Genomic DNA, 16,553 nt, shown 5'->3' on the forward strand with positions numbered 1-16,553 from the left:
AGGTCATTTATTTCAGTAGAAAACTTGAAAAATCCAAAGTTAGACCAATTCATTCATTCACGTAAGTATTTTCTTTTCTGTATGCATTAGTATTAGTACATGTTCAAATACATGTCACATTTTCCTCCAAATGATAAACATAGTACATGCAAACGAGACGAGATCCAAAATCGTTATCGAACACAAACACCGCAAATAGTATCACGTCCAAATCGAATAGTGAAGCTAAAGAGATAGAATTTAATGTCGTGAAAACTGCTTTTAAGTAAACGTGCATAAATAAAATGTGAGGTCATTGCCTCCCAGTCGTGCTCACAAACTCAATTGTACTACGAAATTGTTATAGCGGCTTAGATAATGACAGGGTCGCCCGGCGCACCAACGAGCTATTATGTACTTCATTCTTACATCGAACAAGCATTCTTCCTTTTGGGGTTTCTTCCAGAATAAGTAGAGTTGGATCTCTATCATTTTGTAAGTTACTAACTATAGCAATTAGCTAATCAAACTAATCAATCATTCGTATCATAAACAAATTTGAGGAAATTGCTCATCCGAACCATTAATCGCAACTATTTTTCAGGTCAATGGAGAAATACAGCTTTAGAGAGCTATATACTTTGTTAACAAAAACGAACATTACCGGAAGTAGCTATTTATACTGTGTACCTTATGTACTGTCACGCCACTAACTATTGAACTTTAAATGCTAGGTGAGCGAAATAATTGTCCTCTCATTAAGTATAATAAAAACAACATTTTATATTAAAAATATACATAATTGAGCGTTATTAACTGGTCAACTCTTACTTTTACAAATGTTTTACTTAATGCCGTCTTTAAATAAACATCACTTTACTCGAAAGTACGTAGAGTAATTCATGTAAATCTCATAAACGATACACTTTCTGTTATAAAACGCAGTGGAGCTTCAAACGAACAAGCTTTTATTGTAAAAGCATTGCGAATGCATCGGCCGAGAGTGAGTGCAAGCGCCTACAAATGTTTTACTACCCACCATGTGCGGGTTCAACAAACACAACTACGTTTTCTTCAGTACTCTAGCAAATTATGTAGGATTTAAATATTGCGTACTTGCATTATTTATACCTACTGGAGATTAATTAAAGCTAGTGAAAATATCGATAGTGGTCATATTATCGGTGCACAAATGAGTGGCTTTTCCCCATGGTGACAAACCCTAGACAAGCACTAAGTTTAGTTCCTCGTCGTTGTCACCGACAAGATAAGAAGAAGAATATCTGTAATTGAGTATTTTTTAGCTTAAATCATTCTAGAACCCACCTTCACTGGTCGTCTTTAATAGTTTTGTAACTAGACATTCAGTTAACGTTTAAGTGAGTTCTTTACAAGTCCGTATAAATGCTAACTCACTAGGAATGGAAGGAATTTTACTCGACTAGAACATACTTAGTACCTTCCTAAGTAGGTGCAGTAATACTAAACAGCATTGTATGTAATTGCCATGACACTTGTTGCAATTTGCATTCCGAGTGTCGTGGAAGAAAGTTCGCTGCGACGATAATGTTGTGGAAATCCTTCCCTGGAGACTCGGGGAGCTAGACGCTAGGCTTTAATTGCATAGCAGTAAGATCTAAAATACAACGACGAAAAGCAATGGCTACCGCCCATCGATTAAGGATTATAAACCAGGTTTATTGTTGCCATCGGATCCTTCCTAGCAACCGAAGTGGATGTTTTATTGACTCTTGCTATCGCGGCATTCCCTGCGCCTCCGATCACTCAGTGTGTACTCAGTATCGATTTCAGATACTACCCTTTTCGCCGGCAGTCGAGATATCCGTCTAAAACAAAACTCTCTAATGGGAAGTACATTAACGTGCATCCCCAGACTATTGCACTTATTGCGGCATCGCTACGGCGCAGTTAAATATAGCCGGCGGCGGCGATTAAATAAAAACCAGCTGGAGCAGTGCACCCTAACCATTTCAACCTTTTTAACCAGCTAAACTTATCTTAAACGTAAAACACTTGTTTTTTTACTTATCGCAAATGTTCGCAGATAAATGACAACTATTTAAGTATCTATGTATAAGTTACTATAGAGAACTTAAAGCTTTTCGGTGCTTTTAGTGAAATTAATCCATCAGCGAACACCAATCGAAGTTTAATGAACTGATCACGTTTCACACCGTACATGCGATTCCGAGCACTATTCCAGTCAGCACTTTTCAAACTTCATGTCCACCAACCGTCAGTTTTCGAATTTCGATTCGGTTCGTGTCGCGACGGAGGCGCGCGGAGTGTGCGCGTGAGGGGCCGCGCGCGGCGTGACTGCGACTGTACCGGCACAGTCACTACCAGGGCCGCAGCGCTGCGTCAGCGCCGCGACGCTACATCTAGCAGCTGCTCGCCTCTGTACCACTTCGACAGCGGCCCGTTACCATTCACCAATCACCATGCACGCACAACGCACATACCTTCAGCTTAATGTCAACAAATCCTGCTTGATATTCATGAGTGCCTCACCTTTACATGCCTCGAGAATTGAGTTATTGTATCTGTCTGCATTGTCTACACAAAGGGCATTACTTTTTATCACAAAGTCTTTTACGCGTCCCCTCTCTTTGTCGACGACTGGCCACAGACAAAGGACTAGTCTTGACTCAGCAGGATTGAAAAGAAATGTTTCTCATATTGTCGTCAAGTAGACTTTGCTAGCGTATGGGTTCACAGTGCAAAATATAACTTTTACAATAAGTATATTACGGGAATTGAACATGTTCCAATGGGCAATTTTCGTTCACGCGACATTACCTGGCACATAACAAAACCGAATAAAAAGTACCAAACGATCCACTGATCAAACTGAATAACTTTCCTCAAGATTTTATTATATTTGCATACCCAATTGCACATTAGTAATATGTTTTGTTTTAAAACCTATCTATAAAATGCATTACATTATAAAATTAGATTATCCAGATTTATCTGAGATTTGATATACTTATCAATTAAGTACATGCTATTGCTCTATATTGTGGCAATTCAATCAAACTGAATCAATTAATTTATATTCTAATTCGTGAGTTAAGATAGTTAAGATAGAAACCATAAGCTCAACAGTGTCTTGCCTCCGTTCTTCTCCAAAGTAAAATAACCCTTTTTAAAACTACTCTAGTTTTGGCGTTTATCAGTTTTTTTATATATTTAAGTACCTATACGATTTTTAAATTTTGTAAGGCTCATGAAAAATACATCACATTTTCGATGAATGTGCATGTTATTATACAGAGGTGGAAAGTGGTCCGCTGAAAAGAGTTTTTCTCACGGGAAGTGTATTTGTTTACACACCGCGAGCTGAGTGGAGCTCGGCAGCTCACTCCGTCAATATTGATGTGTTGGACGTCAATATTATCCCACTTGTCGGGCCCTGGGGAGTTATTCTATTCTGTACTGATGAAAAAAGAACGAAACAGAGCTGTCGTGCAACCTTTAATACAACGAGACAGTCGTAGCTCGTGCAGCAGCACTCCGAAACTTTGTTTTTCTTTTCATATAGAGTGAACCCCATGGGCCCGGGTACATGCCTCTATCCTCCGCCATCGATCTCTAAAGGGTTGACTGCGGTGAGTGTTTTTTTTTAATTAGCTCGTAGGTCGAGGTAGATCCATAAATCACTCCCGTGAAAAAAAATGCTACGACGTGCTACGGCCTAACAGTCTCTACAAATAAATGGTGTGGGGTGACACTATTTACTATGCTGCAAATCTACCAAAAATATGTTATTACATAACATGTTCCTACTTATGAAGCTCAAATAAATGAAACGGTTTCAACGACTCCAGTCGTCGGCATCGCCTTACATTAGTTAAACCGAGACTCTACTAAATAAATGCCTTTAATGTAGTCAGCTGACGAGCTCGTCCATCTGGTGGATTATCGCATCGGCGTCGTTTGATCTTGGCTCCGAGAACTTGATTGAGTCTTGATTCCATCGAGTCGTAATCATCGCAATAAATAGTACTTACGAGACTGAGCGCACTATCACCCTTTGCAGACTATCACAACATCTTTCTTTTCGATTTTTATAAGTATGTTGTTATTTTTCACATATTTAACCTGTTGGTACACATAAGTACTACTCTAAATCTTAAAATAAAAAAAACCTGAGTTTATCATCTCTACATTTTTCAATAAAATGACCATCTCTACATGTTAGATGAACAGAATGAAAGTTTAGTAACTTATCAAAGCGACTGTTACAGCAATTTCAGAATAATATTTAATATTAATAACATACTTATGTATGGTACAATAATATAATTCTGTAAGTATAAGTTTTTATTTTTTTCTGAAAAATGTAGAGCTGTTTAAATATTGTGTAAAAGCGCCACCTATTGTCGAATAGCAAAACAAAATATAAAATGTAGAGCCAAACCGACGCGACGCCACCTTTTCAACAGCATGAGTATACTATGAATTAAAATACTACCGCTATTCCACAACAGATGGCGCTGTTAAACATTATAAATAAATTATATTTTCATAAGAGCAAATTCATATTTACCGATTTAACAGTTACAAAACGTACCTGAAACAAAATAAATTTAATTAGTATGGAAGTACCTAATAATAATAAAACATTTATATTCAACCATTTTGGTCTATAGCGTATTAGATTAGTAATAAACAATAATATTATATCTTATTGTAGTGTTAATACAGTGCGGCCTAAATAATAATGAGGTATATAAATTATTCATAGTACGGCAGCCACTATGAAGATATCTCATATCAAAAAAGTAAAAAATATCAATACGTATATCCTTATATTCCTTATAACTACGTACGTACTTACCTACTATCTACTTTAGTAGATATTAAATGTATTCTTAATTAAATACCAAAGTATGTTCTATGGCCTTTAAGTAAATGACAGCATGATGCCATGATGTGAGTCAGCCAGCGATTCATGGAATCTGCAGATTACGTACGGATAATTTTAGTAACTTATTATACGTATCCAAAATTAATGTAGCCGTATCTTAAATTAACAATTCGGTAAACTGTTTTCACAAGTTTAATGAGTATGAAACTATTTTATTATCAACTATAACTATTTTACCTTTTGTTATGTTTATGTAGGTACTTAGGTAGGTACCTACCTATTTAGGCTTAGCAAAAACTGCCGAGTCACCTCTGCATAGCCAGGCAGGTATACCACCCGTTTCGTGAATTACAGGCCCATCAGGCAATTCAGCATTTTTTATAAATACTTATACACAAAAACGTTTAACATAGAGATAGGCATTAGGTACCTACAACTACACACGTGATCTAAACCTGACATCGTTTAGTCCTAACAGACATGGGTACCGTAATCTTTTATTCAAATTAGTGAGCCGAAGCCTCGAATATCGTGAGGCTTGCGTCGGTCGTGCTCATAATCGCATGCAAGGTTTGTTATTAGTATGCGGAGAGCGATGAGAGGCTCACCTTCAGGTTCGGTGGTGCCGCCACCATCCGGTCCCCCGACGGAGAAAAGGTACCCCTGGGTCAGGAGGCTACTTGAATCCGGAATCAACGATACACCTACATTCTTGCACACTTTCTTAGTATCGTACCAATTCATGTATAGGTACTGTACCTTTAGCAAGCCTAGGTTTTCAATTAATAGCTACGCTTCATATAAGGAAATACCTATTAAATTTTTTCATATTTTTAATTAAACGATGTACCTACTTATTAACTCCTCTTCGATCGAATGTAAAGATCGCCGCCTTTTTGTACAGTTTTTGTCTATGTTATCTATGTGGCAAATATGTAAACTTAAATATAAAAATCATAATAAATTAGTAATATAAATAGTTACAATCGGCACTTTTAGAAGTGCTTTGGTTGTAAGTACTCCCTCTGTTTTGATTTCTCAATGTGCAAGTGTTAAGTAAATAGAGTGTTAAATAAGTGTGCAATAAGGAGGTTAATGTTTACTTATTACGCATAGGCTTACTCAAAATAATGTAACATAGGCAAAAGGCATTTAGCAATGGTAATTAATAATATTAGTAGAACACAATGATAGCGGGTCATCATGGCTTGATGATGACGGATGAGGAAGATAGAGTGTTGTTGATGTATAAATAGTACTTAGATCATTGTTTGCTGGCATTGTCCATGTCCATCTAAATACGCCATGTACCTACGTAATATTATAAACAGTCATGTTTGCTTCTCTTTCACTACCTTCTAAATGTTTCTTTTAAATGGAATTGGTATTTGACTGCCTGGATTAACACATATGCTACTTCTTATCCCGGAATTCCAAAGGAATTTGTTTAAGGCTAAGCGATACTAGCGAGACTCTATTTATATTTATAACTATATTTTTCTGGCAGTCTCTGAAAAGATATTTAGTTATGTATCGCATCAGCAGCAGCATATTTGTTATATTTAAATGAAAATTATATTATAGATAATATTAAAGACCTACGTAAATGCATATCCTGGCTTACTATATTAATACTTATGAAAAGAATGTCAGACACTAAGCGACGAGGCCTAGTTTATAGGTTGTTATAGGTTTCAATATAGATAGAAGATAAAAACCACAATAGCTACAATTATCACAGATTGCTTTGTCCACAGTCGGTGTCACGCAACAATTTCTGTATGAGTCTATTCAAATTAACATGAAACAGCACTAGATGACCCCGGGGCGGTGTTTCAACATTCGTGACAGAGTGGCGACACACCGGTTATAATGTTAAATGTTATCGTTATTAAATAGTTACGTAAACAACCAGGATTATTTTAATACACATAAATCTTGTAAAGTATGCTTTGGTGCCCATGGTATCAGGACTTATCTAATAATTGCATTAATAGGTATATCCTACTCCCATGCATAGGTACACAAATTGTAAAAGGACGCTAGGAACAAAATATTATTATATAACTAGTATAGTAAATAAACAAACTCAGGGATAGATTAAACATTAGACCCAATTGAGTCCGCCATAACCCCCGAAACAGTACCTACTTATCGTAATTTTGATATTTTACATATTATTAACAATACGAAGGTCCTAAAGTTTATACACTCACGGGCAATGAAAAGGTTCCACTGAGAAAAGCACCAAATTACTTCTAAATGGAAAACACTAGCTTAATGCCGTCTTCTGCAACATTGCAGTACATTCAACAGAGCATCAGGATACTACCTATCAACTAAAATCGGTATTATTTTGTTCCAAACTTAAATCCTTGAAAAAATTGGTGTCCTTTGTTGTCGGCATTTTGTGAATGGAACTTTTTCATTGCCCGGCAGTGTAATATCATACCCTCGACTTCCATGATCATACCTAATTTATTTTCATTATAATAATGTGGTGAGAACCGGTTTCATAATAAATGATAAGTGTGCGATCACGGCAATTAATTAACATTTTAATTCAGTTGCACAACTAAGTTGTTTGCCAGGCATTATTAAACACACAATTTTGACTGCGAATGTACACAGAATTATATAAATACACCTCTATTGTAACTAGAGTATAGTATTTGAATATCGAATCATGTACCGACATAGATAGTGGGTAAAGAATGTTGATGATGTCATAAAAAGATAATTACTTACAGAGTTTCGTACCGTTACACTAAATTAAATTCAATTAAATTTAGCAACGCCGTCATGGTAATTAATTGAATTGGGTTAGGTAAGTAATTCATCTAGTAAATTAAATAAATGGAGGTGAATCGTTCCAATTGGAACAAGCAATCCAAACTCATATTCTATGTAATGTTCGCGCAAATAATAGCTATAGCTAGTTCACTAGGTATAGTACACGGATTCCCACTTTATCGAAAGAGCTCATTCTATTTTTGCATTTTAATCGAACAAAGTAGTACAGAGAGAACAATATATTCTCGCAGCGAGGCTGTTCGTGACGTCACAAAGCTTTTCTAGATTATTCAAAGAGTTTTCCGAAGGGCGGGCGAGGGCGGCCGAGGGCGGGCGGGGGCGGCCGGGCGGCTGACAACACAGAAGGGAAAGCCATTCGAATTGATCTCTATAACCGGAGGAAATCGCGTTAAATACGCTTTCTGAACTTCTATTAATAGAAAGACAAACTGTATAGTTAACTTAACTTTTTATACTAGGCATAAAATATAGATTTACTTAAGTATACATAATTTTCTGGCCTTTCCTAATACTAACACTGTTTTTATTATGTCTAATCTAGATACAGACTTTAAAACAAACTATGTCATATTCATATTGTATATAGACCATTGAATAGTCCACCACCCACTGTAGTACATTTATAATGAAATTATATATTGTACATATATCATTGTAGTGGTGACATAAAATATCGGATAAGGTAACAGCTTTAATAGCTTTTACCAGTGGCTTTGGCACTATACAGTGGAGGTCACCTAGCAATCCTAGCATGCCATATTCGGATGTGACACTGTATACGTTTGTTTACATACAAACAAACCTGTTGTGATTGGATCTTATATGTATAGTATAGTACCTACTTATATCCATGTCAAGGTTGGAAAACGATACACATTACTTATGATCTCCTAATCTGAGTTAACGTAATTATTTTTCTGAAAGAAATTCTACTATTAAATTTTACAGCTTCTGCAGTAGTTAAGGTGTTCCCTGCGAACTCAATCGTTTTTCAATTTGAATTCTGATATCTTACAAGGGATCACTTTTATAGGTAAGTACTTAATCAAATATTTTATTTTCTACAGAAAATATTCCGGTCGTTCTATGTGCACCGTCCTTGCAGTTCCTGAACCTGAAACATGCCATGTACGATGTCTTCCAAATTGTAATTTGACTGTATAGGTACTTAATGTGTTTTAAGCAGCAATATACTTAATAAGCTTGATTGAATATAAACTATATCCACACTTAAGAGTTAAAAAAAACCATTGATGCACTTTGTCTGACACTTTTCCAATCACCTTATTATGTTTGAAGAGCTAAAAGGAAGCAACACGATATCTACTGGAAGCGGAAGCTCTTTCAGTAAAAAAAGCTCGGTAATAAAAATACGATAGCTCCCTTCATCAAATGCGTAAGATACCCCTTCGTTCCAAATTCACTATTTATCTGTTTTCTTAGAAATGGCTTTTTATCTTTGTATCCTCTGTGTGTGCGTGCTGTGTCTATTCAATGAAAGGTAAACTTTACGAGCAATGACGTCACGTTGAGAAAGTGAAATGCAGCAAAATAAGCAGGAATCGAATACCGACCAAACAGGTACGACCGGAATCGTGGGTGAAACATTGATCAAAATCTTCGCATACACACACAACCTTTAGTTATCCAATCACCATATCAGAACTTAATAAAAAAAATTGTGAAACGTACTTAATTGGATTTATTAGTAGAGCAATAAAACTCCCCACCGCGAACCACACAAAAGCGTTGACTCCTTATCAGTAATGAACACGTTGCCATTGTTGTGCCATTAATTCTTGCAAAAATATATCATTACATGCACACGCCAGCCTCCGACTATGGGGAGATAGGGTGAGCAGTTTGGCACCCCTCGATAGACACCCATAGCTATGTGGTGCCGCTACGCTGCTATGGGCATGTAGTGTCGCTGTGCAAGCACAATCACGGGCCGGCCCCATCGCTCGTCTGGGGCGGCTGTCAATATTCGCGGGAAAAGGCGTTGCCATGGCGACGAGGGTGCGCTTCCCAGTGCGGTCGCTGCCCTTCGCCCGCGCCGCCGCCGCCGCCGCCGCCGCATGCACCCGGGGGCTGGAGCCCGGGGGACACAAACAAGATGAGAATGAGAATACGCCGTGTGGCATATTTTGAAAGGAAAAAATATCTGCAATCTCTGGCGCTTCGCTTTCAAGTTGCTATAATGAACTGTGCTATCTATGCAACATCAACGACCTATTAAATAAATTAATATTTGTCAATTAGTGTCAAGATAATGAAATTATGAGAAACGAAAAAATTCTCACGGACTACAGACTAGAGATAAGTGTAACATACATGAGAACACTTTTAAAATAATTAAAGCTTACTTACAATACCTACCTTATATAATTTGATCTCTCAAAAATAACTGCTCAAGTAGAGCAGAGTTATTCTTGCGTGGTAGAATTTGTTACTCTTCACTGAAGCTTCAATAAAGGCAGATATCGATATCAGCAAAACTAGGCAGAGGTGTTCCGTTTATACTTTACAGGGACTAAGTAAATATTAGGAGGAGCAGTACTAATAGGTCTAGTTACGCCGCGCGCCGCGTTTATATGGCATAGACAGAAGTTCAACATCTCTATTAGATGTACGTTTATGTTAAGATTCAGTGCTTTCACAAAATCATTTTGTTATTTATTTATCATTTTGATGAATCACGGTACCACGGGTCTAACTTTGACCCGTCACGCACGTCGCCGCGATAACATCACGAATCACGATATTACACGAAACCTGTGACCGGCGGCTTGGCCTGTGAGAACTGTCACCATGCCGGTAATGCCGGCTATAAGGTTATTATATTTTAACTAACTGCTAGTTACTGTAACTTTATTTCTCAGAGGACTGATGTCTATCTTAATTGTTCGCTCTATCACATTCAATGCCAATTCCGATTGGATACTCGATTTTGGAGCAACCTGATGGTCATAGATGCACAAGTGAGGCTCATAACATCCCTCTTCTTCAATCAGGATTAAAATACTGTATTTAACTATAGTTAGGTATGTATATTAATATATTCTATTCTATTCTATTCTATTCTATTCTCTGTGGGGGTGTAAGTACCTGCACCTGGCTCTCTCGAATGGAACCTTTGTGCATATCCCCAAGGTCTAAACTGCCTTCCTAAGCTTGGACCGTTTCCACACCACGCTGGTCCACTGTGGGTTGGTGGGTTCACATATCTAGATGTGCTAGATCTAGATATGCAGGTTTCCTCACGATGTTTTCCTTCACCGTAAGAGCGATGGTATACATTGTACTTAAGTTAAAAGAACTCATTGGTACATGTCAGCGCCGGGATCGAACCCGCATCTCTGGCGTGAGAAGCGGGCGCTTACCCGACTGAGCTACCACCGCTCTCTTACCCGACTGAGCTACCACCGCTCTAATATTATATTAATATAATACGTCTTCAAATTTCTCAAGGCGTTTTTCTCACGGTATCAGTAAGCTGAGAAGGCTGCGGCGGTCGTCTCGCTTGGCAGCCGCTGAACCAACAACGGTAGATAGCTGAGACACCTGACGATGACTTCTTGATGCCAATGATAAATTCCAAAAAAAACAGTAACGGGATAATGTATTTCCTCGTTTATAAGATAATGAAAGTATTCGTTGGCCTTAAGAGGTGTGATAAAGCAAGTATAAATGCCGGAAATCAAAGGAATACCTCGCCATACTTTTTTTTGTGGAAATTTAACTTCAGAAGAACTGCTGAAAGCTAGACGGAGATGAACTGGGGCAACTAGGGCACAGTCCACACATAACGTCATCGCGGCCACTGACCCACTGCGGCCGCTTCCTTGATAACGTGTCGAGGACGCACTGCGCAGACTGCCCGACCATTCTCTCTAATTTATTAGATAATTGACTGTGCAGTCAATGCTAGCACACTCTTTTTTTAATGTCAGTAACTTACTCAAAAATGTATAAGTAAGTATTTTAAAGGTGAATAAATGATAATTTGATACCAATGCAACGCAAGTAAACAATAAAAGATTGATACTTACTGAAAAAAACAGTTCTAGAACTACCCATAATACAGACAGAATTCTGATATATTTTGCCGCGGAATGGGTTTATTACTCCTTTGTGTAGCATCATATTGGGGAGACGAACGAACGCTGCCCCGTTTATTGTGCACAAAAGTAGGGAACGACATAACACCGTCCGTAATTATGACGACACAATCTATATTTAGGAACAATTCCATCTACCCTCCAATGACCAGCAATCTCTACAACTGTTTGTATTGTATTGTTTGCTATTTGTGAGGAAAATTCCTTGGTATAGAGACTGGAAAATGCAAATAAGAAAATATAAGATTAAGAATGCAGGGCAGGGCAAGGCTCGGGCACCTTGCGCAAGAATTAACTGTATTTTCTGTTGCAAGTGTACACGTTTACACAGATGGGCGAGCCCAGCAGTAACCCTAATATATAATACACGAGTAAGTATTTAAAACAATGAGTGATGCATACAAGTAATGTAACTTATGTGTGAGTCAGAAATTTTAGGAACTACACGATTCTAAGAAATGGGTAAGTTTGTACATGTTATAGGTGGACACATACCTTGGACAAATAAGGCCGTCGTAGAATATTTCAACTTGTCAGCGAAACAATCGCAAGAATCTGTCCCATCATTGCGTTTGCGAATCAATAGCGTTCTTAGGGGCCGTTTGATCGAAGTTAGAGGGGCCATAAATATCTGATTGGGCGCTGGGCAGTGCGTAGTTAGCGTGATTTATGCCCAATGCCCTGAGGCCCCCTACACACTACACATACTGAATGGCATAATTAATGCCCATTTGACTCCTCGGAGTGACCCTACTAGGAGAACCTTATTAGATCGTTGTCACCATCCCTTCGACATACCTTGCCCTGTTAGGTATTCCATAAAATACGGACTATCTAAATCTCAGTTTAGGGAATGAAAATGAAAATGAAAATATCTTTATTGTTATAAAGTAATAATACGTAACCACAATGGTCTAAGTATTATTGCATACCTAATTAAAGCACATACAGCATATATTATGTAGTTACATAAATGCCTTGCCTTATGTTACGTCAGAATTTCAGCGTCAGTCTTCAGCGAGAAGAAAGTGCCGTGAAGGTGTCACAGAGACAAGGCCCCTGTCCACAGTTGGTCCACGGTCCATTATCCACCTGTCTAGCAGTGACACGGCTGCGTGAGAGTTACTTTCCAGTGCTCGTTGTGAGGCGCGGCACGTGCGGGTCTAACGGCCCGGCTCGTGACCGCTGAATAATCACCAGGAACAAGAGCTATTTGGGTATCATGTGTCATGTTTGTCGGTTAACTTGGCAAAAAAAGACACTAAGATTATGAATAATAATATGCAGTACCGACACTTAGGAACAAAGGCTTTAATTTTTGTATCGAACTTTATACTTCGTTCCAACAACCAAAATATAATGTACCTACTATTATTTTAGGTGTGTATTGAGTATAAATTGGGTTATAATTTGAGTTAGAGCGTTTCTAGCACGTTTTATAATTTTTATGTCCTTCTAAAATTATTTTTGGAAATCCAAGCACATATTTTGCAGTACTTATACATAAAATACTTAATTGATAACGAGCAGCGAGATTGTTCGCAATAATCGCAATTCAAGTTCTCCGACCCAACAATGCACAATTGCATGTCGTCTGCTATAAAATTAAAGGCCTCAATTAAGTGATTATTTGCGGCAATTATTGACAAACAAACACCAGTTACCAGCAGTTGCGTTTGAAATGACGAATAGTTTATTTGAGTGTGGGTAGCGATACCTTGAGTGCGTATTTATAGATATTCAGCTCAGCCAGGTGGACCGAAACCCGATAGAAAACCACAGCAAAGTATAGTTTTCACTTTGTAAGTGGGGCAAGAAACGACCTGCTCTGTAGGGCCCGTAATTAAAATGCTATTAGAAATCAATAATGGACCGATTAATGTGTGTAATAGAGCTCAACCCCAATGAACGTCGCAACTTAACAATCTCAACTACCGACGTAAAGACGTCCGCTTGTCACGGACTAAGGTAAATGTCCCAGTAGTTGACACAATAGTGGCAATTACAAAAACGTTGTTAGGGAAAAACTTTTATTACGAAATCAGGCGGTAACCAAGTAACAAAATTTGGTAAATCAGTCTTCTATCTAAATTATCTCCTTACAATCAAGTATCTAATTAAACGTTTTTTACTATTTTCCGAGAAAATTCAAACAGTCTCAAAATGTACCTATAATTGATAGGAAATTTTTCACTTCGCCCAGTAATTGACAAAGCAGTTTTACATTTTGTGTTCCAGTAATTGATATGAAGTCATCAACAAAAAAAAATAAAATTACAAAGTATAAAAAATCTGTGATAGCAAAAGTAAAGTAATTTTCATACATAAAAACACTGAACATTTTACACGTCTTCGCAACATATTTTACGCATTAACGTTGTTATGAGACCTTATGAAATTCACCATTCAAAATAAGCATTATACAACAGTATAAATGTTTAATAGGAAAAAACAATCATTTAAACTTCTTATACAAATCAACAAATTATAGAAAATATATTATATAGTCATCACTCTCGAGATCATCCGTACTATCATGAGGAGGCACCCACTTTTCGGCTTTCACTTGTAGAATATAATTAAACTTTTTTCTTATTTCCGAAAATATCTGTTTTCTTTTTCACTGTTGTTTCCTTGGCTTTAGATTTATCCATTTCTTGTTTCTTCTTTCGTCTTAATCGTTCTTATTCGTCTGTCTTTCTCCATTATCATTCTTATTATTTTCTTTCTCTCTTTAGAATCAAACAATACTTTTTTGGTCATTTGCAAGGCGTCTAGATTCTGTTGTGCTGCAGTTTTATTTGCTAAATTATTTTCTTGTTTAATCTTCATGGTTTCATCTTCTTCTCTTTCTTCTTTGTCTTTCTTCAGCTCGTTTTTCTTTCGGTTCTAATTTTTTCTTTCTTTTTCCTTTGCCATGCTTAATATCTCCTTAACTCTGGTGTTTTCTTGCGCTGGCGATAAAAAAGTTTTTGGACCCATACGCCAGTCAAGTGGAGTCTTACCGTTCACTTTATAAGCATAATATAAAGTACATTGTATTTAAGGGCTGCAGCAGCTATTGGTAAACCAGATTTTACCTCTTCATAAGCTCGTAGCATTGAATCCTCACTATGAGCAAGCATTTTAACTTTAATTGGTGCATGGCATCGTATCAAATTATAGTACCAGCAACGAAAATTTTATTGTAATTAATAATGTGTATAACCAATAGTTGATAGCTAGATGACCAGTACTTGATACCCTATCAAGTACTCGACCCGTGTAATATTTTCAACCCAGAAATAAACAAAGACAAATTTTATTGTATTGTGACCCTTATACCTTTGATATTACGAGCAAATTAAAAAAATAGTTTTGACCTATTACTTGATAGGGGGTATCAATTACTAGGTATTTGGGTTTTTCTTGTTCTAGTAGATGATACTCGTCACAAACAAGTAAATATAATAATAATTTGTAAAATAAGCATGAACCAGCGAAGTTACTTACATGCAAAGGTAATAAAAACAATACTTACCCGTAAAACGCCATAAATCAACTGCAATATCGTACCGGCGAATACTCCTAGCTTAGTTATTCAATTAACGAAACACAAGTAAACGCGTTGATGCAATCGGCTGCACGGGAAAAAAATTGTAACTTGAAATGGAATCGATGCAGAATACTCACACTTTGGTTGTCAATTTAACAGACTTCAAAGTTCAAATATTGATAGGAGTGCGTTTAAAAACTGAATTAGTTTTCTTATTATTCAACCATAAAGTTGAAACTATCAATTACTGGGACCCTATCAACTACAGGGACATTTACCTTATATCGATGAAATTGCGTGGAAAGAGCCTTATCCCATGTCAGCGACTAACTTAACAATTCTTTCACCACGACGGTGACAAACTAATAGTCTATTTTGTCACCGACATCGACAGTCCGACATGTAGAAGTTGAAGAATTAAAATGAATTACAAAAAGTATTCATGGTCTACTGCGGACATGACAATTCTATTTAGTCTTCACCAAATCGAGAGAGCGCATTAGCAGAACTAAACGTTATTTGAGATGCTTCCACGAAAATAATTTGTTCTCCAATTTATTGTCTCTTGTCGGCATTTTAATGATGACCACTCACCGATCATCTATCATTTTACGTTTACATTAATAAATAAATTAGTTTCTGTTCTTCAAGAAAAATATTCGTCTGTTTTAATGACACAGCTTTCTTTTATTCTCGGTTTCGAAGATAACAAAATGAAAGTGAGTTCTTTGGGCTATCTACGCGCTATTTATTATTATAGGCAGGTACTAGGTATTAGTTTAATCTGTTTTGAATAATGTCAACATCAATAGGCCAAGATTGTGCGATGTCGACCGCGACGACCGCCCACTGTTGGCCATTCAACAATTAAACACAATCACGCCATGTCAGCTACAAATCAAACTCAATTATCTCTATTAATTGTTCCTAGGTTATCTCTCCTCCGATAGGTATAATAATAAAATAAAGGAAGTAAGAAACAATAGAAGAAATAAGAAACAATCCACATGACATCAACTTTTATGCATTATGAAATGAATTAGTTTATAACCACATTAGGTAGGGAGAGGGGGGAGTTTTATTTTTATTCTGAAAGGAGAGAATTTCAACTCAATCCTTGTTTCACCTTGCCGGTCGAAAGCCACTTGTATAGCAAAGACCTCTCTTGATTGACTTTTATATCACCCAGCTATCAAAAGATGGAAGTTTC

The 16,553-nt window shown here is 37.1% G+C and overlaps 1 protein-coding gene and 1 long non-coding RNA gene across 2 annotated transcripts in view; both read right to left on the minus strand.

Annotated features, from left to right (window-relative positions):
* The window catches only part of LOC105398562 (ras GTPase-activating protein raskol), a 93,616-nt gene extending 91,299 nt beyond the window's left edge, over positions 1 to 2,317 (minus strand). Inside the window, exon 1 of the mRNA XM_048625900.1 lies at positions 2,180 to 2,317. The gene's annotated coding sequence lies outside the window, so the exon portion shown is untranslated. The remainder of the gene's footprint in view (positions 1 to 2,179) is intronic.
* Positions 2,318 to 2,578: 261 nt separating this feature from the next.
* On the minus strand, positions 2,579 to 14,066 carry LOC125489610. Its single transcript, XR_007267088.1, has 3 exons — positions 13,773 to 14,066; positions 12,504 to 12,506; positions 2,579 to 2,589 (listed from the first exon to the last, which is right to left on the minus strand). It is a non-coding gene; the product is annotated as an uncharacterized LOC125489610 (long non-coding RNA).
* Between the last annotated feature and the right edge of the window lie 2,487 nt (positions 14,067 to 16,553).

Source organism: Plutella xylostella, chromosome 15, assembly GCF_932276165.1.
Source record: "Plutella xylostella chromosome 15, ilPluXylo3.1, whole genome shotgun sequence".
Lineage (NCBI taxonomy): Eukaryota > Metazoa > Arthropoda > Insecta > Lepidoptera > Plutellidae > Plutella > Plutella xylostella.